The sequence below is a fragment of the Sphaerodactylus townsendi genome, linkage group LG03 (genome assembly GCF_021028975.2).
Source record: "Sphaerodactylus townsendi isolate TG3544 linkage group LG03, MPM_Stown_v2.3, whole genome shotgun sequence".
Classification (NCBI taxonomy): domain Eukaryota; kingdom Metazoa; phylum Chordata; class Lepidosauria; order Squamata; family Sphaerodactylidae; genus Sphaerodactylus; species Sphaerodactylus townsendi.
The window spans coordinates 100,538,565-100,564,249 of NC_059427.1; the positions used below are offsets into that span (position 1 = coordinate 100,538,565).

The 25,685-nt window shown below is 41.3% G+C and overlaps 1 long non-coding RNA gene across 2 annotated transcripts; it reads left to right on the plus strand.

Annotated features, from left to right (window-relative positions):
• The first annotated feature begins 1,628 nt into the window (after positions 1–1,628).
• LOC125430214 lies at positions 1,629–12,282 on the plus strand. Of its 2 annotated transcripts, none has more exons than XR_007244108.1 (3): positions 1,629–1,755; positions 2,440–2,757; positions 11,457–12,282. It is a non-coding gene; the product is annotated as an uncharacterized LOC125430214 (long non-coding RNA). The 2 variants fall into 2 exon arrangements; XR_007244109.1 differs by having other exon boundaries at positions 2,440–2,731.
• The last annotated feature ends 13,403 nt before the right edge of the window (positions 12,283–25,685 follow it).

The window sequence follows — 25,685 nt, forward strand, 5'->3', positions numbered from 1 at the left end:
TATACGTTACCAATGATCTGCAGAGAAGTTCCAGAAGAAAACAAGGATCAGCATAGGGACCCAAGCGAAGGACGATATATCGTGTCTCACACCAACTTGACCAAGGGAGGTTCAGGTCAGAAATGAGCAATGAGCTTAAGGTGAGCAGGGCTTTTATAGGGTGGATCGCTAGTTTGGCAGGAAAAGCTACCCTTTGCATTAGGTTTCGTTTCTTGCCTCTATGCTGGTTTGCAGGGCTGAGCTAATTAGCAGCTCTATCTATTGTTCTACTCTCTGGTACAATGAGGTCAATTGGTCCTAGATTATATCAGTGAAACCTTGAATGGTTTATGCAGAGGTACTTCCTACAGTCTCTGTTTTAAGTATTCAAATTTTGCTGAGGCTTGAGTGATTTAGGAAAGGATCTTGTTGTTAGGGAGATTGTATGTGGAGGTTGAGAAAATGCATGGAAGAAGCAATTGTTTGGAGAAATGTTTTCTCAAAAGCACAGTATCAGGGACTTCCAAAGAAACAGCTTAGTGAGGTGTGGTGCTCAGGAGTTCTACAGACTCCATTATGTTAAAGGAGTATTCTGGCAGGGTGGGATACTCAAAGATTCATGTCCTTGTTATGAGACATCCAGATAGTATTGACTGGAGTAACTCATAGATTTAATCTCTGCATAGATTTAATCTCATAGATTTAATCTGTTTTGCCTTAGACTTACTCTCAGCTTGGACACTCTGCTATCCCCCCACACAAACATGGAAACTGGCAGTTTATAGCACACAGTATGAGAAACAATATGAAATCCAATATTTTATAAGGCAGGGGATGAAGGCCATGCTAACAGATGATCCAGGTAATGGTGGATGAATTCACAAATCTATTGTCATTTTTATCCTAAACAGGGTATACCACCATCCAGCTCTCTCATTGCCAGCTGGGGGAAGTGGCAAGAACTGCTGTGCTTCCCCATTCAACTTCCTGGTTGCTATCTGAGTGGCAGGAGGGGCACTGAAGATTTATTTATTCACAGGAATTAACATAATTTCAGCTACAATATTGGTAGAAATTGTGTTATTGTGGATCAGTGGGCATCCATATTCTAAGAAGTCCTTGTGATTTAAGTTACTTTTTAAGTTACTTTTAAGTTACTTTTTAAGGTTAACTATGGAAAAAAAGGACAAAGAGGAAGGCAAACTGCACCAGTATCACTTAATATGCTGAGACCAAATAAAACTGTATTTATTAGCTAACTATTACTTCTGTCTTGTTGACATATAAAAATAAAAATTACTAAATCCAAAATCAGCAGGCATCCTTCTGGTAAATGACCTTTCTCTCCTCTGTACAAGCTTGTTTGCAAGAGTACACAGACACAAGTGGGCACAAACACATTTAACTTCGGCACCAGCAAAGCCTTATTTTGCAAAGAAACACCAAGTGTTAGTTGTTGAAACTATTTCGTGCATTCCCACAAACAAATGACACTGTTCAGAAGATTTCCTTTACTGACCAGTAGATAAAGTATTTGGTGTTGACAATGCTAATATTATATGCAAAATATATATTTTGTCTTTGTATTTTGCAGATTTTTATTGCTTTATATAAATTGCCCAGCAGAGACTCATTCTGAGAAAGAAGCTAATTTCTCAGGACTGCACTGGACAGGGTCAGGATACTAGTCTTGCACCACCATTATGAATTGCTTAAGGAAATAATATGAAAGGAAAACGATTTTCTTCCAGCCTCCAGCATGCATAAGTGAAGCAGGTCTGGAATATTTTTTAAAAAGTTATTTCTGTCATTGCTTTAAAGGGGTCGTCTTGAATTAATATTATGCACTGGTTTTAGTGCTGTTTGTGCTTTATTTTTTTAAAATGCCATTTCATCTTTCACACGGTATTTCATTTCATAGTATGACAATGAAGAACCTGTCAGGGAAAGTTCCTGCTTTACAGCTAAAAATTATACTCCTGTGGCTACTTTCTTTTACAACTATTCTGGATAAAATGAAGAGCAGTGTGAGAAAATTTCAAAAGCAGCAGCAGAACAAGCTTCAAGGAGTTGAACTAATTTTAGAAGTATTGCTGAGCTATTTAGACAGTGGGTCTTTGAAGGACTGAGTATGATGTTAGCCTGTCTGGCAAGGAATAAAAACTATTGCTGTATTTAACAAAATGCAGATAAATGCAGCTAGTCTAGTAAATGTTTCATAGTACCGATACTATCCTTGTATATTTCTTGTTCCACTTATTGTTTCAATCAGCAGTGTTAATTTTAGTTCTTTCAGTTCTTTCAAGCCTTTTCCTGAGAACATCTTTTAAAAACAAAGATATAAGAAAATGACCCGATTTTACTGTTTAGTCCACACTCATGTGCCAGAGCATCATTGTGAGAGAACATTGTTTAGGTCGTTATATGAAGGTTTAAAAATGTTGTTCTTTTTCCTTGCAGGAAAGGAGATTTTCTCACGGACCAAGGTGATAAGCAGAGTCTTCCAATCTGTAACAGTTTAAGTGAACAAATTTGCTTATTACCTTTGAGGATTATTAGTTTTATACAAGAAAGGGACATATGTGCATTCCTTGGAGTTCACAAGGATGAATGCGGATTTGTTTGGATATGTACCTGTATTCTCATCCACATAATAAAGCCCATCCATGCCTTACTGAACCGATTGAATGGGTCTTTTGATGCCCAAGAGATGCTCATCTGACTGTGCATTCCCAAGCATGTTTGCTCAGAAGTAAGTTCCACTGTATTCATTCCCAGGTAGGTATGGAATAGATGGTAGCTTGAGGCTAGCAGTTGTTATGCACGAAAATGTAGCTGCAGCTACAGCTGGATCTGTTTTACAGCTGGATCTGTTGAAGCAAAACTACCGTGGGGGTCTAGTTTGTGTGCATTCGGTTGATAAGTGACTCTAGTTTTCAGATGGCAGCAGTCCAGTATTAAAACACACACACAATGACATTGTAATCAACAGCCCCTTCTAAATTGTGCTCATTTGCATTTTTATGTCTCTTATCAGAAGCAATTAACAATTAGGACTCCTCTGAAGACTTCTATGCAACTTCCATGCCCCAATGTTTCATCTATTACATGTGTCCCATGTGTTCCCAACTGCCGTTTTTAAAAGGGAAATCAGGCTTCCAGTTATTTGTTTCAGTTTCCTATTGTTCTAACTATGTGATGCATTCAAGTAAGGCTAGTAATCTATTAGAACATGCACAAAGTCTGCGATTTGGACTGCTCAAAAATGTTGGTATTGTTTCTAATAATACTTGTATGACATGTTGGTGCCAGAGAAGCCTCTGACATTCAGCCCCTGACTGTATTTTTTTTCTCATCAACTCATATTCCAGAAGTCTATACAAAGCCTCACTTGCTATCAATCTTCCAGGTTCCTTTCTGCACCTGAAACACACTTCTCCCCATGCTTGTACAGCCACCATTTCTATCCAACAAGCAGCCTCCACTGACTCTTTTAAATTGCCGTTCAGAGCTCACTTTTTCATGAGCATTTGCTAAACCACTGTAATCTCCCAGCCTTCTTCCCGTAAGCCATTTCCTTGCTATGCTTTTGCCAAATGCTGAGCTTTCCCTTCACCATTGTTCTGCTGATCTTATCATACAAGGTGAAGTTGTTGTGTCATTTACTATTGATATCTGTCAGCAGCTTTGTTATAGATTGAAAGGGCCATTGAAATGCTTGCTGTCAAAGTTCTGGAAGACAAATTTGCTTTAGTTAATCCACCTATAGATTTTAGGATAAATGTTTCTCAAAGAATTATGGCCATCTGGTCTTTTGATTTCCTAACCTTTGTAAGAAATCTCTAACATAACATAAATGTTAAGAGCACTATGTAGCTCTTAAAATGAGGGGGTTTTTCACCTCTTATTATTAGTTTAATAAAAAGGAATCTAAATAAGTTTTTTTCTCCAAACACTAGCAATGTAAAGGACATGATTACATCTCTGGACTATGGTAAACCTGGCTTTAAAGATAGAAAGAAAAATCTTGAGATGCGTTATTAAAGGAAAATGTGGCGCTCACAAAAAGGAAAGAAGTAGTTGCCGACAAGGCAATTGTTTCAGCAGTTATTCAAATATGTGCACTCCTATATCCCAATAATTTAATCACACGCTATTTATCATCACCATCATCATTGGGGTTTTTTGTCATTTTTTATTATTTTCCAAAATATATTGAACTAAACAAAAACAAGGAAATGCTAGAAAATAGTTAAGAATAAAGCATAGAAATATCTACCCACAATTATACTAAATACACAATACATAGTGGATCCCAATATGTCATTTTCAAGTTAGTAGAGAGACTATTATAAAATCTTAAAATCTTTGTCATTTATCCATCAATACCAAAGCATTTTTACTAGTCTGGTTATTATATCTTAGTCATAATCTTTTCAGTCCTTGAGTTATTTTGTTTTTACATGGTCTGATCAAATTCACATAAGAAGATCCCATTTCTCATTGAATTCATGTTTTGAACGTCGATTTACAAAATTGATCATCATCATCATCATCATTCTTATTATCCACAATAAACAGATTCCCTGGAAAGAGAGCACAGAAATGCTCTATGTGCATTATTTATATATTTATTTAGGGCATTTTTATGTTGTCTCTCCAGAGTACTGCTCCGCACATCAGACCAAACCTCTGTCGGCTCAGTAAAAACAATATCTAATTGTTTGTTTGCTAAGCAATGTTTTTATCTTCAGATATCTGTTGAGTTCTGGCTGTAACTGAACAACTGTGTCTGGAACGATTTGTTTCACTATAGCTATAAAAAAATTAAGTCAAATTTTGTTGGGTAATTTGCCTCCTGAATAATCTTTGTAAAAACTGTGTACCCTTTATTAGACTAACTGGCAGGATTAGTTGCTGATGGAAAGTGCCATCAAGACACATGGTGACCCCATAGGGTTTTCAAGGCAAGAGAAGTTCAGAGGTGGTTTGCCATTGCCTGCATCTGTGTGAGCTGACAGAATGATAAGAGGCCTGTGACTGGCCAAGATCACCCAGCAGGTATGGAGGAGTGGGGAACTGAATCCAGTTCTCCAGGTTAGAGTCCACCACTTTTAACCACTAAACCATGCTGCCTCCCAAGATTATCTAGAATGGACGCACGTTTTCCTTGATACAAGGACCTGTTTTCTTTTCCTTGTTAGAAATGCTGAGCACACTGAGTGATAAGAGAGATTAATTTGAGATCATTCAACTCTGAAAACCAAAAGTTGGCGAAAATGTACGATAATTGTTCTGATCGATGTTGGCAATGTAAAACTCAAAAAGGTTCTTTTATTAACCTATGGTGGAATTGTGAAATAACCCAGAAATATTGACTTAAGCTCTACAGTATAGCAAAATAAAAAAATTAAATATGGAGATTCTGTTTAAACCAGAGGTTTCTTATTAAATATAATAGAAAGTAAAATGGAAAAAAGACTGAAACATTATTTCTATACATGTTAGTGGCAGCAAGAATTCAATTTGTGAAAATGTGGAAGGGATCTATAACCCCAACATCAGAAGATTGGCTGATACAGTTTTTGGAGTATGCTGCATATGATAAACTATCAAATTTGTTAAGTACAAATACTATCAAGAAATTTGTATCAATTTGGGAACCGTTACTATATTTTCTGAAAAATGATACTGAATATAAGAAATTATTAATTTACATGGGCTGTTTCTGCACGGGCAGGAAACAGCACCCTAGGGACGGTAAAAACACCGTCCCTGGGGCACTGTTCGCACAGCTGGCGCTGCTGCATTGCAGCAGCACCATGCTCACCCCCCTCAAGTGTTTTACTCATAATGTTTGTATCATGATTTGCACTTTAATTTAAAATAATGAAAACCAAAAGGTGTTCCAAGTATAAAAGCCCAGCGTTGGTCTTAACAATCCGTGATATTGGAAGCACAAATGAATTACTCATGATACAATGTATATGTCATGTCTCTGCATAAAGGCCATGTACTTTTCCAGAGGAGAGATGTATGGCCCCTATTTTTAATTATTCTACAATAAGCTAGAAAAGGGAGCAAAGTTTATTTAGTGCCTATTAGAGCATTTGAAGTTTTTCATACTGTCAGCTTCTATAATTTCCAGTTGGTCACTGTCAGTGATTGCAGGTAAGGCTATCATGCATGCAAGTGACGGACCCACAAAGACTTTTGGGAGACTCTTCTATTTCCTTTTTGTAGTTGTCCCCTGAAATGCCTCATACCTTCTCCCTATTCCTGGTTCTTTTTTTTCCTTCCCAGTTACCAGCCAACCTACCATTATCTGTCCCCTTCCCCAGGCAGACTTTACCTAGGAAAACTATGACCATAGTGTGTGGTGGCCCATGAAGGGCCAAGGCCAGTTGCCTGGAGGGGAACCCAAAGGGACTTTTGGAGAACTTCATTTCCCCCTGTATCTTCATTCCCACACTATTTCTTTCCTCTTGGCAGTCTGATAGCCTCATCTTCCCCTACTTCCTTCTCTTCTTCCTACCCTTTGACCAACCTATCTTTTATCTGCCCCTTATTTGTTAATTTCATTTATACCTCACCTTTCTTGCAAAATGGGGATGCAAAGCAGTTTCTATCATTCTCCTCTCCTCTATTTTATCTGAGGTCACCCAGCAAGCTTATACAGAAGAGTGGAGATTTTAACCTGGGTCTCCCATATCGTACTCTGAAATTCTAACCACTTTACCACACTGGCTCTTATTTTGAGCTCTCCTTTCTTTTAAAGAAGCAGTTACCTACAGTTACTTGAAAATGCATGCAAATGTGTTTAAAAATATCTAGTTTGGCTCTGAAGGCATTAATTTCTTTAAGCTAGCCTACAGGTGCTGCTTCTGTTATTGGGGGAGGGGTTCACCCTCCTTTTTGTAGATCAGAAATTTTTCTGCAGACCTGGGGCATTTTTCAGGTTTGTAGAATGATCTCTCTTGTCTGTTCATGGTTCCATTCTCAGGATTTAAGTATGCACAGGGTTGGCCATGGTGAAAATTAGATACATTGACAAAATGGTGACCCATGAGAAACTTGTGGGGAGAAAGCATTACTCCCACCTTTGTTGCCTCCCCTCTCCCCCTACTTCTCTGACTCTCACTTTCTCCATCCTGCCACATCTTCCCCTGCTCTTCTCTCTCTTTCTGCCACCGTATCTCAGGGCTCTCGTTCTCCCTGCCTATACCAGTGCTCTCTTTTTCTCCCCAAACCCCAACCCTCTCTTTCTCTCACTTTCTTTACCTATAGATCCATTCTCTCTTTCTACCTCCTCTCCCCAGTTCTCCTTTTCACTTCCTGCCCCATACTTTGCACTCTCTCTTTCTGCTGCCTGGCCCAAACATTCCATTTCTGCTCTCTTACCTCAGCACTCTCTTTCTGCCCCCTGCCCCAGCTCTCTTTCCTTTTCTGCCCTTACCCAGCTCTTTCTTCCTTCCTTCCCCCAGCGCAACTTTCACTGGCTCACTCAGAACCATTCTAGGCTAGCACGGCAAGGCCTCCTCACCACTCTTGCCAGCTCACCTTGAGCTGCTCTGGGCAGGTGCAATAAGGCCAATGAGCCACTCTGGACAGGCATGGTGAGGCCTCCTTACCCATCAAGCCCTGATATGAAATCTCACCCAGGCCATCTGCACCACCAGGCTGTGATACTGAAGTAAGTACATTCTCTGTAGTTTCACACACAAAAATTATGTGGGGGGGATACTCAATGTCAGATTTTTTTTGCAGATCTAGGACATTTTTAATGTCAGATTTTTCTGTAGATGTAGGAGGCCCCCCAAGTCTGCAGAAAGATCTGTTTAAAGTAAGTGACACCTGATCTGCAAATTTAGGTATCTGCAGATAGATGCCACACTTAGGAATTAGATATATTTGCCGTACAGACAATTCTTCTCTTTTCTTGTTCCATACTTAAAATCTCATTTATATTTCCTTACGAAATCAGAATTCAGTTATAGGCATGACTGGTGGTAATAAAAAAAAAGGTCTCATTTCAACCTTTAGAAGCCATGTTATAATTCATTTTGACATTTTGGCATAGGTTTTTATGGAAAAAAAGAAAAGCATTTTCTGTTGGAGCTTTTCTGGAGTCATTGTAACCTTGTAAAATAAAATTTAAAAAGTGCTGAGAATATTTATCACTATGAGTTCATATGAGTTCATACCATGCTATGCTGGAAATATGATAGATTTTTTTTCTTTTTTTAAGTAAAGCTATATTTTTACTAAATCATAGGACATCTCTAAAGAGTCAATATTGTTTGATGTATTTCCATCCTCAAAAGGCGACCTGTTCATCTACGAAAAAAGGAAAAAAGGAAACTATGAAGAATATATGTATTGTCAAAGGCTTTCATGGCCGGAATCACTTGGGTGCTGTGTGGTTTCCGGGCTGTATGGCCGTGTTCTAGCAGCATTCTCTCCTGACGTTTCGCCTGCATCTGTGGCTGGCATCTTCAGAGGATGATCCTCTGAAGATGCCAGCCTCAGATACAGGCGAAACGTTAGGAGAGAATGCTGCTAGAACACGGCCATACAGCCCGGAAACCACACAGCACCCTATGAAGAATATAATTTGAATGGGAATGGAAATTGGAACAATTCTGCTGAATTGAATATGTAAGTCCCAATAATTCCATTAAAGGCCATCACCAATATGTACTACTTGGGTTTCAAAAAGGCACCTGGAAATATGGTGCCACTTCACCTACATTTACTTTCCTTTTTATCCATAGTTCCCTTTCACTTAAATTGATGAAATTAGACAAGCATGACTTTGGGTGCACTTATTTTAAAAAACCTTAACAAAAATATTTGGTTAGATATTGCTTTTATTCTCTGTTTCATACAACCACGTGTGAGGAAAATATTTTGTTTTTAAGGAATTATAGGCTTAACAGTGCCAAAAGAACTAGAAGACTAGCCTAAGGCAATTCTATATATTGTATAAAGTTGGTTGTTTAAAAATGCATTTGTAATTGTAAATGCATTCCGTTCAACATATGAGATAATAAATCATTCTGTTGAACCTGCAAACTGTGTCTCTTCTGAAATTAAAAAAGAAAGGTCCCATTGGGATGGGAGCCTCAGTAGCTGTCTGGGAAGGTTTGTACAGATGAAAAACATTTATACCACAATCTCACCAAATGGTGATAATTCATGCTGAAACGTGTGCAAGACTTAAGGTGACACCCAAGCATTGCTTAAAGCAAAGTCCGAAGCACATTTAAGGGCAAAACATCAGGTGACACACCTGAAAATTTTTGAGGGAAGTCAAAAGTCAAATTTCCTTACGAATGCTGGCACATGTTGATTTCACCTTAAGTAAAACGGAAGCTTAACTGGAGGTTTCAGCTGAGGTGAAATATCTAACACATTTTGACAGACGACAAATGTCTCTAAAGCATAGTGCATTACTTGGTTATACAACTCTCTGCAAATCAAAGACTATGTGTTGCTTAACCAAAAATTTTAAAACATTACTGCTTTACTTTTTATTATATTTTCTACTCCCTGGGGTCCTATAATTTGATAAGATATATTCTTCTGTTGTATGTCTCTCTCAAATGTTTTTCTACACTTGTATGGACTTATTCCTCTTTTTTAGTACAGTAGTAATTCTCACCACTTCCAGGTTTGTTTGTTTGTTTTGAGCTTTAAAAATTGGCAGATGAAGATTGTTATATTGATATGTTATAACAATGTTGCATCATTTTCTACGACCTCCCAAATTTCATTTTTTTAAAGTAAGGCTTTAGCCCTTTTTATTGCATAAACATACCTTTCCCCTTATATTTCTGCAACAAAAGAGCCAGGGTTACTTTAAAAAAAATGAAAAATGGGAATTCACAGAAAATGATACAGAGATTATTATAATATTATATTAACATGATATTCATATGCAATTTTTGAGAAAGCCTCAAAATGGCAAAAGTGGGGATGGCTGTTGATTTTTTCCATATTGTGCTTTCCACAAAAAGATAGTTACCACATCGCTGCTGTACAGCCATGCCAGCAAAGATGAAACACACAAACCTGTTCCTGTGTGGAAACTATTATACTGAGTTTAATGAAAATAGATATTCAATCTTTCTTTGTATTATAATATGAAAATGATTTAGAGTGTTCTTTTTTTAAAGATGAGATGCATTTGATGGTTCACATGCCACTCTGCCAAAATGATCATATCAAAAAACTGAATGTGCATTTATTTTAAGTATCTTTAAGTGTATTTAATTTTAATATAAAACATCCACTGAATATTTACTATGTGCATCTATGATATCATGCTTATTTTCTTTAATATTTTATCTCTGGTAGCGTACTTTTTGTGTATATATGATAATCAGAAGTGCATTGGGGGGAAATGGCATCCAGGGACAAAACTTTCTCCGGGTGTCCCCATCCCCATGCCCCCCATGCTTGGGGGCGGGGTTTGGGGTGGGGCTAGGGGGTGCTGAGCCCCTGCCCCCAGCCTCCATTCAGGTCGGCTTTTGCCCTCTCCGGGGCCTGGGATGGCAGGAGCCTGCCTGCACAGAGACCAGGGTGGGGCTCAGGGGGTGGGCCTGCATGGCGCTGAGCTTTGCCCCCTGCCTCCCTGAATGCCAGCTCCTGCTGTCCCCATGTCCTGGGGAGGGTAAAAGCATGGTGACCAGGAGCATGGAAGTTGGCAGCAGCAGGTTGCCCAGGCAGGCGCAGTGGCTGCCCACCACCAAGCCCTGCCTCCCTGCAGGCCAGCTCCTGCCATCCCCAGGTCCTGGGGATGGCACGAGATGGCCTGCAGGAAGGTGGGAGCCAGGGCTTGGCAGCATGTGGCTGGGGCACATGCAGTTTTGTTAGGTGGGGGGGCCACCGGGCTGAAAGGCATGCACCCGTGGACATGAGTGACCCCATATCCCTATAGGCTGTACGCCTTTGATAATAACTACACTATATTACATTATATTACATTACGTATGACTGGAATATAAAGAATTACACTACTGCACAGCCAAGTTGGTATATAGGACTTGTGTTTCTTAATTGCCTCCTGGAAAAATGATTTTGAAACAGGGAGGGAGGTTTTCAAAGTGAAAAGGAATCGACTGGCCATGCCAAAATCTTTATTAAGGTGAAATGACACTTTAGATTTCAGCCAATGCCCAATAATTTAGGGTCCAGCAATTTTCCATTGTGTACATTTTCTGTTACCCTTTTTGTCCTTCAAATGGAGAATGTTCATGCTTATTTACACAAAATAATCATGGACTCATTTTTATAGTTTCTGCTTGTGCAATGTACCACACCGTATTCCAGTCCCAGCAGGAAACAAATCCACCACTGGTCAAAAAGACATGACTTGTGGGCTCAGTTCCTTCTGAAACTTCAGCAAACATGTTGTCTCTAAAAACATAATCTGATGTAATGTTTATCAAAGTTCAGCCTGTTCTGTTTTCTAGGCACTGGTGATAGGACTGTTATCAAAACACACTATTACAGCCTGTCTTGCTGTTGACCTTCAGGAGATCAGATGAAGATGATACATCGGATACCAAGCCAGTGCTTCCTCCAGCAATATGGAAGTACTTTCCACTATTCATGGCTGAAAATAAAACATTTTTGCACTGAGAAATAACATTTTTGCTCATCTCTAGATTCAGAAGAAAGAACACTTCATACCATAGTTCAATAAAACAAGAAGTGAACTTCCACAGTTGCTATAAAGCTTTGTTTTAGACATGCACTCTAAAAATTGTCTGTGCTTGCCACAAACATACAGCTTTTTAAATCATTAACATTATAATGAAAATTGTTTTTAAAACATCTATCTTCAGTATGCTGTTTAATATTGAACACTGTAATGTTAAATTCCAAATTTATGTGTGAATTATAAGGTTTTAAATCTTATTCTTCATTGACTGATTCATACTTATTGAAATGGAGATGACTCTGATGAACAGTTCCAAATGATACTTGGAATGTATTAGATTTGGTAAATTTCAGAACTGCTTCTTTTATAGAAATTTCCTTAGAATCTTTTGAAGTTCAACTCCATTCATTATTAGATTCATGCCAAATTTAATCATGTAATATTTACTGAGAATTAATGTTTTATGTGGAAAATTAATGGCTGGAAACCATTTTCTGTGTAATCTACAAATGAAAATGTGTACCCTGATACAGGAACAAAATATGCAGTCTTGCACAATTCTATAAGCCCATTGAATTTTAAAGATGAAAATACATTTAACTAGGACCAAAACTGCAAAATAATACAATTGAATCAATATGACCCCCATTCTAAGGGAAGGGGCAAAACCACTCTTGGCAGTGGTGTGCGGCTGCACTGGCAGATTTGTCCTCCTTGGGGCATTTACCCCAGTGGAGGGATGATCCTGATGGCATGGGCCACTGCCGTCCCCTACCCCAGTGCTAGAATGTAGCAATGAATGCCACACCATTGCCTCAGGGCCCCTGCCACCACCAACAACATTGTGGGGGCAGGCCAGGGTCATTGTCAGGCGAGGAGCCTTTGCCAGTATTATGCCAGTGGGCTCCCTTTCAGCCTTTGCCAATGTTATGCCAGTGGGCCATACTTTGGACTTATGCCACCTTTTTGGGCTGCATAAATCCATTCATAGGCCCATAGAGGCTTCTCGACAGTGGAAGACTCTTTCACTTTTCGAGCCTCCCCACGCTGCCAGGAAATATAATATGTTGACAACAGATTGCATTAAAAATTAGTGAGGGTTGCTTTTACAATTTTGAGAAGTTTCTTAGAAAGAAGTCTCACCTTGCCCCAGCAGCAAAGAGCGTAGCTACTATAGTAAGGGACAGAATTGCAATTCAAAGCATTAGACTCTCTAACATTCTAGCAGTCTCCTTTGTCTGTATTCACATCAAGGCAAACAGAGACAGCAAATACATACCAAAATGGGAAAGAGCATTCAATCATAGAATTGGAAGAGACCACCGGGGTCATCCAGTCCAACTACCTGCCCTGCAGGAACACACAATCAAAACACTCCCAACAGATGGCCATCCAGCCTCTGTTTAACAACTTCCAAAGGAGACTCTACCACCCTCCTCTGAGACAGCATATTGCACTGTCAGCCCTCACCAGGAAGTTCTTCCTAATGTTTAGGTGGAATCTGTTTTCCTGTACTTTGAATCCATTACTCCTTGTCCTAGTCTCTGGAGCAGCAGAGGACAAACTTGTTCCATTTCCAACATGACATCCTTTCAAATATTTAAACATGGCTATCATATCACCCCTTAACCTTCTCTTCTCCTGACTAAACATAGCAAGCTCCCTAAGTCTCTCCTCATAAGACATGGATTCCAGACCTTTTATCATTTTGGTCGCCCTCCTCTGGACTCATTTCAGTTTGTCAGTATCCAAGAAAGATCCTGTTAACTGCATATCTGTAACCTGCCCCAGCACAAGTAGCCAAGGGTATTCTATGGTCACTTCAGGAAGGCTGCCCATATTTTAAGTCAATTCACACCTCAGAAACTAGCTAGTGTTTTCCTATCCCGCAATAAAAAAAATGCCCATGCAGTTTGAAGTGGGAGGGAATTTTGAAAAATATGAGTACAGATTCTGACAGACAGTAATTGCCCCAACTGTTTATACAATGAGAGGTACAATTATTAATCTAGTTCATTAAATCTGAACTGAATGGAAAATAACTGGGAAAATATGTCTAGCTTTTGAATGGAATATTTCAGTTTCTCTTATAGTAACTATAACTTTCTCTTTTTTATTTTTACTTTTCTCAGGGATATTTCTGATCACCATGGAAATAGTTGATTATTCAATCACAGTTTGTAAATTTTGACATTTCTAATAATAGCAGAAAAGAGCAATTATTATTTTTAGGAAAGCTTTTGAGTTATTTATTCCTAACTGTTCTTTACAAGGATATTAGAAGGATATTACATTTCTATGATTTTAAGAGCCAAGACTAAACTCCCTATAGATGCAAGAAGCTAGAACTTGCTGTACAGAACTACCTAATATAGAGACAGTTGGAATGCTCACAAGCAATATAAAAATACTTTAATTCATATGTGGTAGAATCAAAAGTGTATCTAAGCAATACTTATAATTATTTGATTAGTACCCTGGGACTGCGATCCTTTCCTGGAAGTAAGTCACATTGAATAAAATGGGATTCACTTCTGAGACATATCTGTAGGATTACTCTCAAAAGCTAATGATCTATAAATTCTCCTTTCACTTAGAATCTATTCTGCATGATTACAGTTTGTCAGTATCTTTTGCTTACTCTGTTCCCTAATAACAGGAGGCACTTTTACATCAGTACTCCCCCCTCATACACACACCAATATTTGGTACTGGCATCAAAATTACCTGCTGGATGAAGAAGTCAAATACGTGCAATAGTGCAGCCTATGATGGCTGTGACAGTAACAAGTTGTTGCATGGAGGCCTTTCTACAAGGAAAATATAATGTATACACCAAAACCCAAGGCAATAGAATGGTACAGGGTAAGCCATGTGCTTGTGAATGTATATAAATAAAAGGGAATGTTTAAATTGTAAGGAAGAAAGCGAGACCCTGGACTGGTTGGTAAATGATAATCAGGTAGTGTTCTAAGTGTTTTACATCAAAGGAAGCACCCATAACACATAATCTACATGCAAATTCCGTGTGCAGATACCTACAAGTAAGTAAGATCCAGTTTCATGGGCAACCTTTTGTTCATGAACAGCCATTCTTCTTAAATGGTTTTGCAGTCCACTAATCTTAACATTTAATAAAAGCTCTTTAAGCTCTTTTCATTTCCATGCACGGATGATGTCTCTGACGTCTTTATTTCCCTAATATAAATATTCCTTTCATCAGGATAGATTTCAGATATTCAATCTTAACATCAGTCTAGGTGTGTACTCAAACATACTTTTTAACATATATATATATATGTCAACACACTTTTAATTCACAGGTGTTAGGAGCAGCTTGATTAACAGGCTGCATTCATTTTACACCAAAGAGAGTATTTGATGTTAAGAATGAATATCTGAAATCTACACTGATGAAAGGAATATTTATGTCTATGTGCGTGTGCGTGTGTGTGTGTGTGAAGCATATCAGTAAAGTATATTTCATACCTTCAAGCCACATGGCATGTCAAACCCTATGTTCAAATGAATGTACATGTGCACATTTGTTACATGCCAAATTCAGATCATTATTTCAGTTTCATTGCCACACCTACAGCTACAATCCCATGCATACTTACTTACATGTAAGTAAGCCCCGCTGAATATACTGGGACCTACTACTCACCAGAAATTAAAATAATGCACTGCACTGCTGTAGATTGTGGGTTTCCCTGGATCCTTACTGCATTCTGTAGAGATAAATCTGATTAATCTTTCCATTTCGGACATAGGAGATTACTAGATTCTGTTATTTGAAAGTGTGACACTAGACATATAGAATCACCTGTTAGAGGTCCCTGTTCAGTGAATTACATAACCGCGTTCAGGTCCACGGACTCCTCAAGTGACCAGGAATCCTGGAATTTTGGCTCCCTAATGTCCCCACTCTTGATAGTCCTCTTGACATGAAACAGGGATCAGTCCCAGATCATGCCTAGGTGTAGTAGATAAGCTACCTTAAAATTACTCCAGACAATACTTAAGTTATGATAAGTGACAAGTCCAGTTACTTTGGAAAGAGAAGTTTGCTTTCCAGTTGTTGCTCAGCCTTGGAATGTTCTTGGATTAGATCCTGAACTTAGAACCCAGGTGTTAGCCAGGAGTGACTTTTTCCAATTTTCCTTCTGTAAAGGGGGAAAAGGGCGGGGGAGGCGGGAGATATAATATTTGTTTACACATCTAATACTTTTTTTTAATCTCACCCTTCTTCCAAGGAGTTCAGAAGATGCCTCTTCTTTGTCCTCACACTGCATAGGTTTAGTGGGCAGAGAATAACTAGCCCAAGTTCACACAGTGAATTACAATAGCTGAACAGGGATTTTAACCCCAGTCTTCCCACACCCTTGTCTGACGTTCCAACCAGTACATCATTCTCTCAGATATGGAATGGTAATCATAATTCATGATCCTCACCTCTGACCTTGACTATTTGCAGTGCATGTTAAATGGGGTTATTCCAGGAACATGCTTTGAAATTTCAGCTAGTGCAGATACTAATGTAGTAGCAATGCAACAATCCACTTTCATTGTAGTCAAAGGGTGCTTTGACTACAATGAAAGTGGATTGTTGCATTGCTACTACATTAGTATCTCATTCTAAATGTCATTATTGTCCCATTGCCATGTACATTGGTGGCACTGTATATCTAATAACAATGTTTGAATTATTGACACTATCTTCCTGTTGTTTTCAGACCAAAATTCAAAAATACTTGCTGTGGCCTCTAATTTTCATATTATCCGATATACTTTGGAACACCCAGTTAAACCTTAATTTAAATTTAAGATTACATTTTTAATTTGTCTTTCATAAACTGTACTAAATGATATTTTATGGTATTTTAATCATTATTTGGGGATATTTAGGGATAGGGCAGGCTATCAATCTAATTAAAATAATAAATATCCACAACATGCCTTCACTATAGGGCAGAGGTGTCAAACTCAGGTCCTCCAGGTGTTCATGGACTACGATTCCCATCAGCCCATGCCAGCAGGGCCAATTGGCCATGCTAGCAGGGGCTGCTGGGAATCATAGTCCATGAACATCTGGAGGGCCTGAGTTTGACACCTCTGCTATAGGGTAACAAACCTTTTGTACTTATGGCCTAAAAATGTATGACAGTTGGAGAAATGAGACATGCTGTCCTTCATTACCATTAAAATTACCACACTTTCTTTGCTTATGTTCATTTCACTCCAACAACATACAGTTGGTAGAAGTCACATGGAACTGCACCTCTTGGGCCATGAATGTTTTGTAATTATTCAATACCCTTTATGTAAAAATTTTATTGAGGAAAACGGTGAAATAAAGCCATTGAATGCAACTTCAATCTCATTATAGTTTCAACCTACATTTAATAAAAGTCACAAAACAAGCTGTTCACTCTCATATATACCTATCAACAATATCACAGCAACAATATTATGTTCTTTCATGTTTCTACATTTTGATATTACCAAAGAGAGATTTTTTTTGCTGCAGCAGCATTTTCTACAAGCTTATATAAATGTACAGTAGTTCATTGGAGGACTGCTGAATCCACCATTCTGATGACATTGAATATGGAGGGGGATCCAGCACTTTTACTAACAGCAGTAGTGGCACTAGAAGTTGGTAGTCCTTCAGCAAACTACCACACAAGTCTGCACTGACTAGCCTACAAACCTATTTAACTTTATCAATCAATATATCCAGTTCCCAATATGGCCAAATCTGTGGATGCTTAAATCCAGGTATCTGAATCATAAACAGAAAAAGCAGATCTTTCTACAAACTTGAAAAATGCCCCAGCCCAGATCAGCAGAAAAATCTGAAATCTTTTTTTTTAATTTGGGGGGTTAATTCTCACCCCTATAATAGTAGCAGTGCATGTTGCATTAAGAAATGAATGCCCTCAGCGGCTGTTGCTGGGCAACCACAACAGTACTTCTAGCTTTCAAATCTTGATTTCTCTCAGAAAAAAGGCAGGGGGATGGGACAGGGCTGTATTGGCCTTTAAAGGAAGACTTATTGAAATTGGATCCAACAACAACCACTGAATAACTTGGTACTACCTGGTTTACATGACTCACCCACTCCTAGTTGCTTGCTATTGTTCAACTATAGTCATCCCACACAAAGCTAGTGTGATGTAGTATCTAGGATCTGGGAGATTAAGATCAGCAAGGACAAGGTTAAAATCACCATTCTGTTACAAAAGTTCTGTGATTTATCATGGGCCAGTTACACATTCTCAGTATCAGATTTGTGAGAACAAAACAAAGGAGAGGGGATGCAAGCCACTTTGGGTCCCCATTGTGGAAAAAGGCAGAGTATAAGTTATGTAAATAAATAATAAATATAGCTGAAGATTTGGTGTAGAAAGATAAGTTGGTGGGTAGGCATGGACGTGGGTAAGGTTCTCAGGTTTGAACCCCCCCATTCATGTCCGAAGCTCCGCCCACCAGTTTGTGGGTTTTTTAAACATTTTAGTGCTTTTTTGCTTTTTGGCCTGCAGGGGGCGCATTGTTTGAGCTAGCAGCACCAAACTTTCGGGAATTGTTTGGAAGACTCTCCTGATGACACTACCCAGGTTTGGTGAGATTTGGTTCAGGGGGTCCAAAGTTATGGACTCCCAAAGGGGGTGCCCCCATCCTCCATTGTTTCCAATGGGAGCTAATAGAAGATGGGGGCTACACTTTTGAGGGTCCATAACTTTGGACCCCCTGAACCAAACTTCACCAAACCTGGGATGTATTATCAGTAGAGTCTCTTATTGATACCAGCCAGGCTTTGTGAAGTTTGGTCCAGGGGGTCCAAAGCTATGGACTCCCAAAGGGAGTGCCCCATCCTACATTGTTTTCAATGGGAGCTAATAGGAGATTGGGCTACACCTTTGAGGATGCATAACTTTGGACCCCCTGAACCAAACTTCACCAAACCTGGGTGGTATCATTAGGAGAGACTCCTAAAGATGCCCTGAAAGTTTGGTGCTTCTAGCTTAACCATTGCACCCCTGACAGCAGGCACCCCCCAAATTTCCCCAGATTCTCCTTTTCAATCCACCCCCTTCGGCATGGATTTAAGGTGAGAATCTGAGGTCCTCAGTTTAGAAGAAGAAGAAGAGTTTGGATTTATATCCCCCCTTTCTCTTCTGTAGGAGACTCAAAGGGGCTTACAATCTCCTTGCCCTTGCTCCCTCACAACAAATACCCTGTGAGGTGGGTGGGGCTGAGAGAGCTCCAAAAAGCTGTGACTAGCCCAAGGTCACCCAGCTGGCATGTGTGGGAGTGCACAGGCTAATCTGAATTCCCCAGATAAGCCTCCACAGCTCAAGTGGCAGAGCAGGGAATCAAACCCGGTGCCTCCAGATTAGAATGCACCTGCTCTTAACCACTACGCCACATTGAAAGTGATGCTGTTTCAGGATGGGGGATAATCCACCCCCAAACAGCATCACTTTCAATGTTGTTTAACTGGGGACCCCAGATTCTCCCTTTAAGGTGGATTTAAAAGGAGAATTTGGGCTCTCTAGTTTAAACACCATTGAAAGTGATGCTGTTTGGGGGTGGATTCCAGCATCACAGCGGCTGCCTATGGGGGGGGGGGCGCAAAACTCAGATTTTGCACCAGGCTCCATTTTCTCTCTGCCATCCCTGACCTCGGAGAGCTGCTTTTATAAGCGCTAGGCCAGGGGCGGGGCTTGGGGAGGCGTGGCAATGCCCTAGAGGTGGGTGGGGGTGTGCCCCCTAACCCCCCCTAAAAAATCTATACCTATGTCCCTGTGAATGGGTAAGAAGGAGAGAAAGAAGCAGAGAAAAATGAGGTTTTGGGTTGGCAGGAGGAAAGAAAGAGGAAATAGTATGGGGAAGGGGATACAGGGGAAATGAGATACCCTGTGCAAGAACTTGTGTGTTCCCCACTGTGCAACTGGGCATGGCCCAGCACCCAGCGCTGCACAATTGTGTCTTCATTTTCCCAGGTACAGGTGGCCATGGAAAGAAAGCAAGAAAAGCTGAAGTAAGAAAAACCTGAAGAGAAAGGTAGGTTGGATGGCTGGTAGGAAAGAAAGAAGGAAGCAAAAAATGGGTAGAGGTTATAAGGACTTGCAGGTAAGGGAAAGAAAAAATGGTCGGGAAGGGCAAACAGGATGCTGCTGCAAGTCTTTGTGGGGGGCGCCCTTATACCAATATATTTGCCATGATTTCTCTCAAGGAATCCATGGAATTATTTGGTAATTGAAAGACATGCCTAGACTCTCATCACAGTTCCCAAAAATTCAGCACAGATATGGAATGACTATTCAAATCAGTTTAACCAAAAGGTATACCCTCTGTTTGACAACATGTAAATCAGTTCATTCAGGTCCATCAATAATAAGACCGCAACGCTTCGTGATTTTCTCGAGGCGCAGCTGATGGACCTGGCCTGCATCACCGAGACCTGGGTGCGAGAGGGCGAGACGGTTGCCCTGAATGCGATCATGCCCCCAGGTTTCGCTTGTGTCCACCAGCCTCGAACACAGGGCCGGGGGGGAGGTGTGGCGATGTACATCCGAGATTCCATCGCCTTCAGGGCAGTCCCTGCCCCTCAAATTCTTGGATTCGAGTGTGCCGGATTGGAGTGGCTGTCTGGGGAGAGGTTGGCCGTTCTCCTGGTGTACCGGTCGCCTAGCGCACCGGGCGACGGCCTGCCACGGCTGCTGGAGGCGGTGGCCGAGTGGGCGTTGCGATTCCCTCGACTTATTGTCTTGGGGGACTTCAACGTCCATGTGGACGCCGCCTCATGTTCAGCGGCAGTGGACCTGGTGTCATCCATGGCGACGCTGGGACTCTCCCTTCTAAACACCGGCGCCACCCATGAAGCTGGTCACACTTTGGATCTGGTTTTTGGGGCGGGAGTGAATATGGTCGTATCCTCTGTTAACAGAGTGCCATGGTCCGACCATTTTGCCCTGAAGGTTCGGGTGGACTCGCCGCGCCAACCCTGTCTAGGCGACGGACCTATTTATGTCCGCCCGCGAAGACTTATGGAACCGGCTAGGTTCCTGAATGCTTTGCGGGACCCTGAGCTCCCTGGCACCCTCGATGAGCAGGTGACAGACTGGAATTCCAGGCTGTCCGATGCCATCGAGGAAATTGCTCCCAGGCGCCCTCTGCGCCCCCGTTCACGACGGGCTCCTTGGTATACCGAGGAGCTGCGCCGAATGAAACGGGAACTCAGACGGCTAGAGCGAGTGTGGAGGAAGTCTCGCGACGAAGTGGCGCGAACAACTTATAGGACGTTTATGAAAGCCTATGAGTTGGCGATACGGAGGGCGAGGAATGTCCATTTCTCGTCCTCCCTCGCATCTGCTAGCTCTCGCCCGGCACAATTATTTCGGATTGTCCGATCCCTCACCTCTCTGGTGGAGGGATCCATAAATTCTCAATTGACTATTGGCTGTGAGGCATTTCAGAGCTTTTTTGTAGATAAAGTTGCGACACTCCGCCGGGACCTTCCGGCCACAGTTGATACAGTAAAGGAACTCGAGGCTCTCTCGCCGTCTTTGGGTCCAAATCTGGACCGGTTTTCCCTACTCTGCGAGTCCGATGTTGACAGGGTCCTAGCTGCTGTTAGACCTACTACCTGTCCTCTGGATCCGTGCCCCTCTTGGCTGATAAAAGCTTGCCGGGAGGAGTTACGACCCCACCTGTTGAATATAGTCAATTGCTCCCTTGAGCAAGGAGTGTTTCCGGGTGGGTTGAAGGAGGCAGTGGTCCGCCCACTCTTAAAAAGACCAACTTTAGATCCTGGCGATCTGGCCAATTACCGCCCCGTTTCAAATTTGTCATTCTTGGGGAAGGTAATTGAGAGAGTGGTGTTGGAGCAGCTTCAGGGCTTCCTGGAGGACGCATCGGTGCTCGATCCCTTCCAGTCCGGCTTCCGTGCTGGGCATGGGATGGAGACCATCCTCATTGCCATCACAGATATGCTCCGCATGCAGCTAGACCAAGGCGGATCGGCGCTGCTTGTGTTGCTTGATCTCACAGCAGCGTTTGATGTGGTCGATCACGACCTTTTGATCCACCGCCTGGCAGCCTCTGGAGTGCGGGGCATTGTCCTTCAATGGATTGCCTCGTTTCTCCAGGGTCGGGGTCAGCAGGTATGGTGCGGGGCTGAGGCCTCCCAGAGAGCCCCACTTAGTTGTGGGGTCCCTCAGGGGGCCTTGCTTTCCCCGCTTTTATTTAACATCTACATGCGACCCCTTGCTCAGCTGGTGCGGAGCTTTGGGCTGGTCTGTCACCAATATGCGGATGACACCCAGCTCATTCTGTTGATGGAGAGGGGGGCGGCCTCTGCCCCTGCAGCTCTACAGCATTGTTTGGAGTCGGTCGCTGGTTGGTTGAAGCAGAGTAGGTTAAAACTTAATCCAACAAAGACGGAGGTCCTCTGGCTGGGCCGGGGGGAGAGACCAAGGGAATTCCAGCCGCCTATATTGGAGGGGGTCGCTCTGGCCCCGGCATCCCTGGCTCGTAGCCTGGGGGTCCGCCTGGACTCTGCCTTGTCAATGGAGAGCCAGGTGGCCCATGTCACCCAGGTTGCGTTCTTTCATCTTCGCCAGGCACGGCGGTTGGCCCCCTATCTCTCCCAGACCGACCTGGCCACTGTGATCCATGCGACAGTCACCTCGCGGTTAGATTACTGTAACTCGCTTTACGCGGGCCTTCCCTTGCGATTGATCTGGAAGTTGAAGCTGGTCCAGAATGCAGCGGCACGGCTTCTGACAGGTGGTGACTACTCAGATCATATCACCCCTGTGCTGCGCCGTCTGCACTGGCTCCCAGTGGAGTTCCGGATCGTCTTCAAGGTGCTGGTAACAACCTTCAAGGCCTTACGCGGCATGGGGCCCTCATATCTACGGGACCGCATCACCCCTTATGTCCCACATAGGCCACTGCGTTCGGCAGTGGCAGAATTGCTGGTGACCCCTAGCCCCGCGACGATGCGGCTGGCCTCAACCCGGGCCAGGGCCTTTACGGCTCTGGCCCCAGCCTGGTGGAATACCTTGCCTCCATCAGTCCGGGCCCTGCGGGATCTTGGCGAGTTCCGCAGGGCCTGTAAGACAGAATTATTCCACCGGGCCTTTGGTGAGGCCGGCCGCGGTTTTACTGCCCCCCACTGAAATGCTGCCGAATTTCCATCGTTGTCATCTTGGTTGGGCCTGCTATGATTCCATCTGGGCCCACCTGCTCCCTCCCTTCCTTCTTTTCATTTTTCTCTTGCTTTTAGCCTTAGGAACGGGCGCCTGTTTGAACTGTTTTATACTGTTTTGTATTGTTGAATAGCTTGGATCGTTCTAAAATTATTTTTAAATTATTTGTAACTGCTGCCGGAGTTTTAATGTTTAAGTTATGCTGTTGAGTTGCTGTTAATAACAGCCATGTTGTTGAGCCGCCTCGAGCCCTCCGGGGAAGAGGCGGCCTATATAAATCTAAAATATAAATAAATAAATAAATAAATAAATAAATAAATAAATAAATAAATAAATAAATAAATAAATAAATTCATTACAAAGATATTGCTTAGCAGACTTTGATAATGTGAGTAAATGAACCGAAACACTTGTTTGGTTTGAAATTTGTAGTCTTACTTGAAAAAATCTTGAACAGACCAAATGGTCTCTTTGTCTCAGAACTGTAATGCAATTCAGTTCCCAGCTTTGCAGTTTTGAACAAATGCGCTTCTTAGTCAAGTGCAGGACAGCTTTACTAACTTCTCTCAGCTGCAAGTCATGCTAAGCATGTGCCATATTTACTTTCAGTCTTTGTTTGCCCAGATGGATAATTTGAGAGGATGAATGGCTTCTCAATCAGACATTTGAAGCTATGTAGAATAAAACAAAAATAGGTCAGACACTCTGTTTTTGTTTTGCTTTTATTCATTTTTCTATAACATTAATTAAAAAACATCCATAATGTACTGTTTATGACAGAAAAAAGTCTGAACCCCTCCAAATACAGATAAATGAATAAACGTCATATGTATGTTAATCATGTTTCTATCCCACCTTTCAGCCAAGGAACTCTGGTGACATACATTTTTCTTTTATTTCCTTACAACAACCCTCTGAGGTAGATTTAAAAAAGAGTAATCAAGCTTCCTGGTGGAGCAGGCATTTGAACTCAGGTGTTCCCAATACTAATTGAGCACTCCAATCTCCATGCCAAGGATATGCTAGGTTTGTGAAAACAAGCAGCAATGCCCCTAGGATTCATGGAGTCAAGAGGGCATTGATTTGCAATAAATCCAGAATGAAAAAGTGGATCTTCTGAATAAAGATTTCCAATTGGCTGATTACTTGCCACTGTATTTTGTATACTTTTAAGGAGTTGACTGTAGAGTTTCTTCAATGGAATCACCAACTTGATAATTTATTAAGGAAAACTGTGATATGTCAAAGCTAAATTATTCCTGCTGTGTCAGAGCAGAAATGATCCCTGCTTCAGCTTTTTTTCAGTCCTTAGCCAGAGATCCAAGAGGCTCACTCTAACAAAATACTTTTAATCCTCCCACTGATTAATATAAAGCTATATTCTCAGTAGCACAAAAAAAGAATTTCTGCAGTCTTTTGTATTCCCTTCTCATACTTGCAGTCATGTATTTCACCCCCCTTTACTCATAATTCAGCCAAAGTAGACATGACTAATCCTTGTAGCACACCAAGAAGCTGCCAGCCAGATATATGCCTGCAGTGCAGAATGAGTCAATGGACAGCCTCATTCCAAATTGTTCTTTCAGCCATTACTATACTGGACTCTTGTTATGCTGTCAGCGCAACACATGCCAGCTCAGAATTTGTAACAAGCGGCTCATTTTTTTCAAGCTCTAGGGGGCAGTATAGTATTTCAGGAAAAGACTTAATTCCTACATATTTTTCCAGAGACCATGCCCTACTAACAAGTAAGGCTGTTTTTGACAATGCTGTACAGATAGCCACATAGAAGGGAATTATGAATATACTATCAAGGAACAGATTTAGTTTCTGTGTTTTAAACTAGCTCATGGAACTATGCAGTCTAGTAACATTCAGAAGGAGCTGGTGACTCTTCTCTGATAACAGACAGGTGGCTATTGTCTGACCTGCTCTGGTGTTACACAGAGCTAAACAGCTAGAACTAGGTAGATGACTATTAAGGGGGGAATCTCAGACTTCTAAGATCAATGCATTAACTAAAATAGAACAAATATTCCCTGTATCAAAGGCACTATATGACACCATGCTGATGCAAAGCCTTTGGAGCCTTTTAATAAACAATTGTTAACTCCAGGTGATGCATGCTTCTTTTTATATAGGACTAGAATGTTGCCCATTAAAAATAATGGGATTTTACAATGCAATGCTTCAAAAATAGAGTAGTTGGGTATATTTGGGAGAAGAATGTCAACAGAGCAGGTATGATATATTAATTAGTTGGATTAGGGCAGAGTACACAAATTCAAATCCCTACAGGGTAACTCAGCCAGTCTGTCTCTCTTATCCCAACTTATGGGTTGTTAGGATGAAAGGAAAAAACATACATTTTGTTGAGCTGCTTGACAGGAGTTTGGAGGTGGGGACATTTATTTCCTGTATATTTATTTCCTGCCCATCACCAAAAATTTATGACAGACAAACAGAGATCCAATCCAGTTTGGCCACGGTCATACTACAGATGGCTTGGCTGCTATAGGGACTATGTACCTTGGATGCCCAATGGAAAACCAGCTCAAATAGTTAATGGATGAATTTTCGGTGCCTGTTCTCAAACTACACCAGTTTGGCTGGGACCAAAAATTGAAGCAAGTAGGGAATGTGTGTGTGAGAGAGTGTGAATATGTAAAACAAATAACTTAGGGACAGTGTCACTTACATTTCACTTCTAAATATATTAGCTAAATTACTCATGAAGTCTCATGGGTGGATTTTTTTCAGTAGACTAGAGAGATGTCTTCTCAAGATCACAGACACTGAAATTTAAGAAGACATAC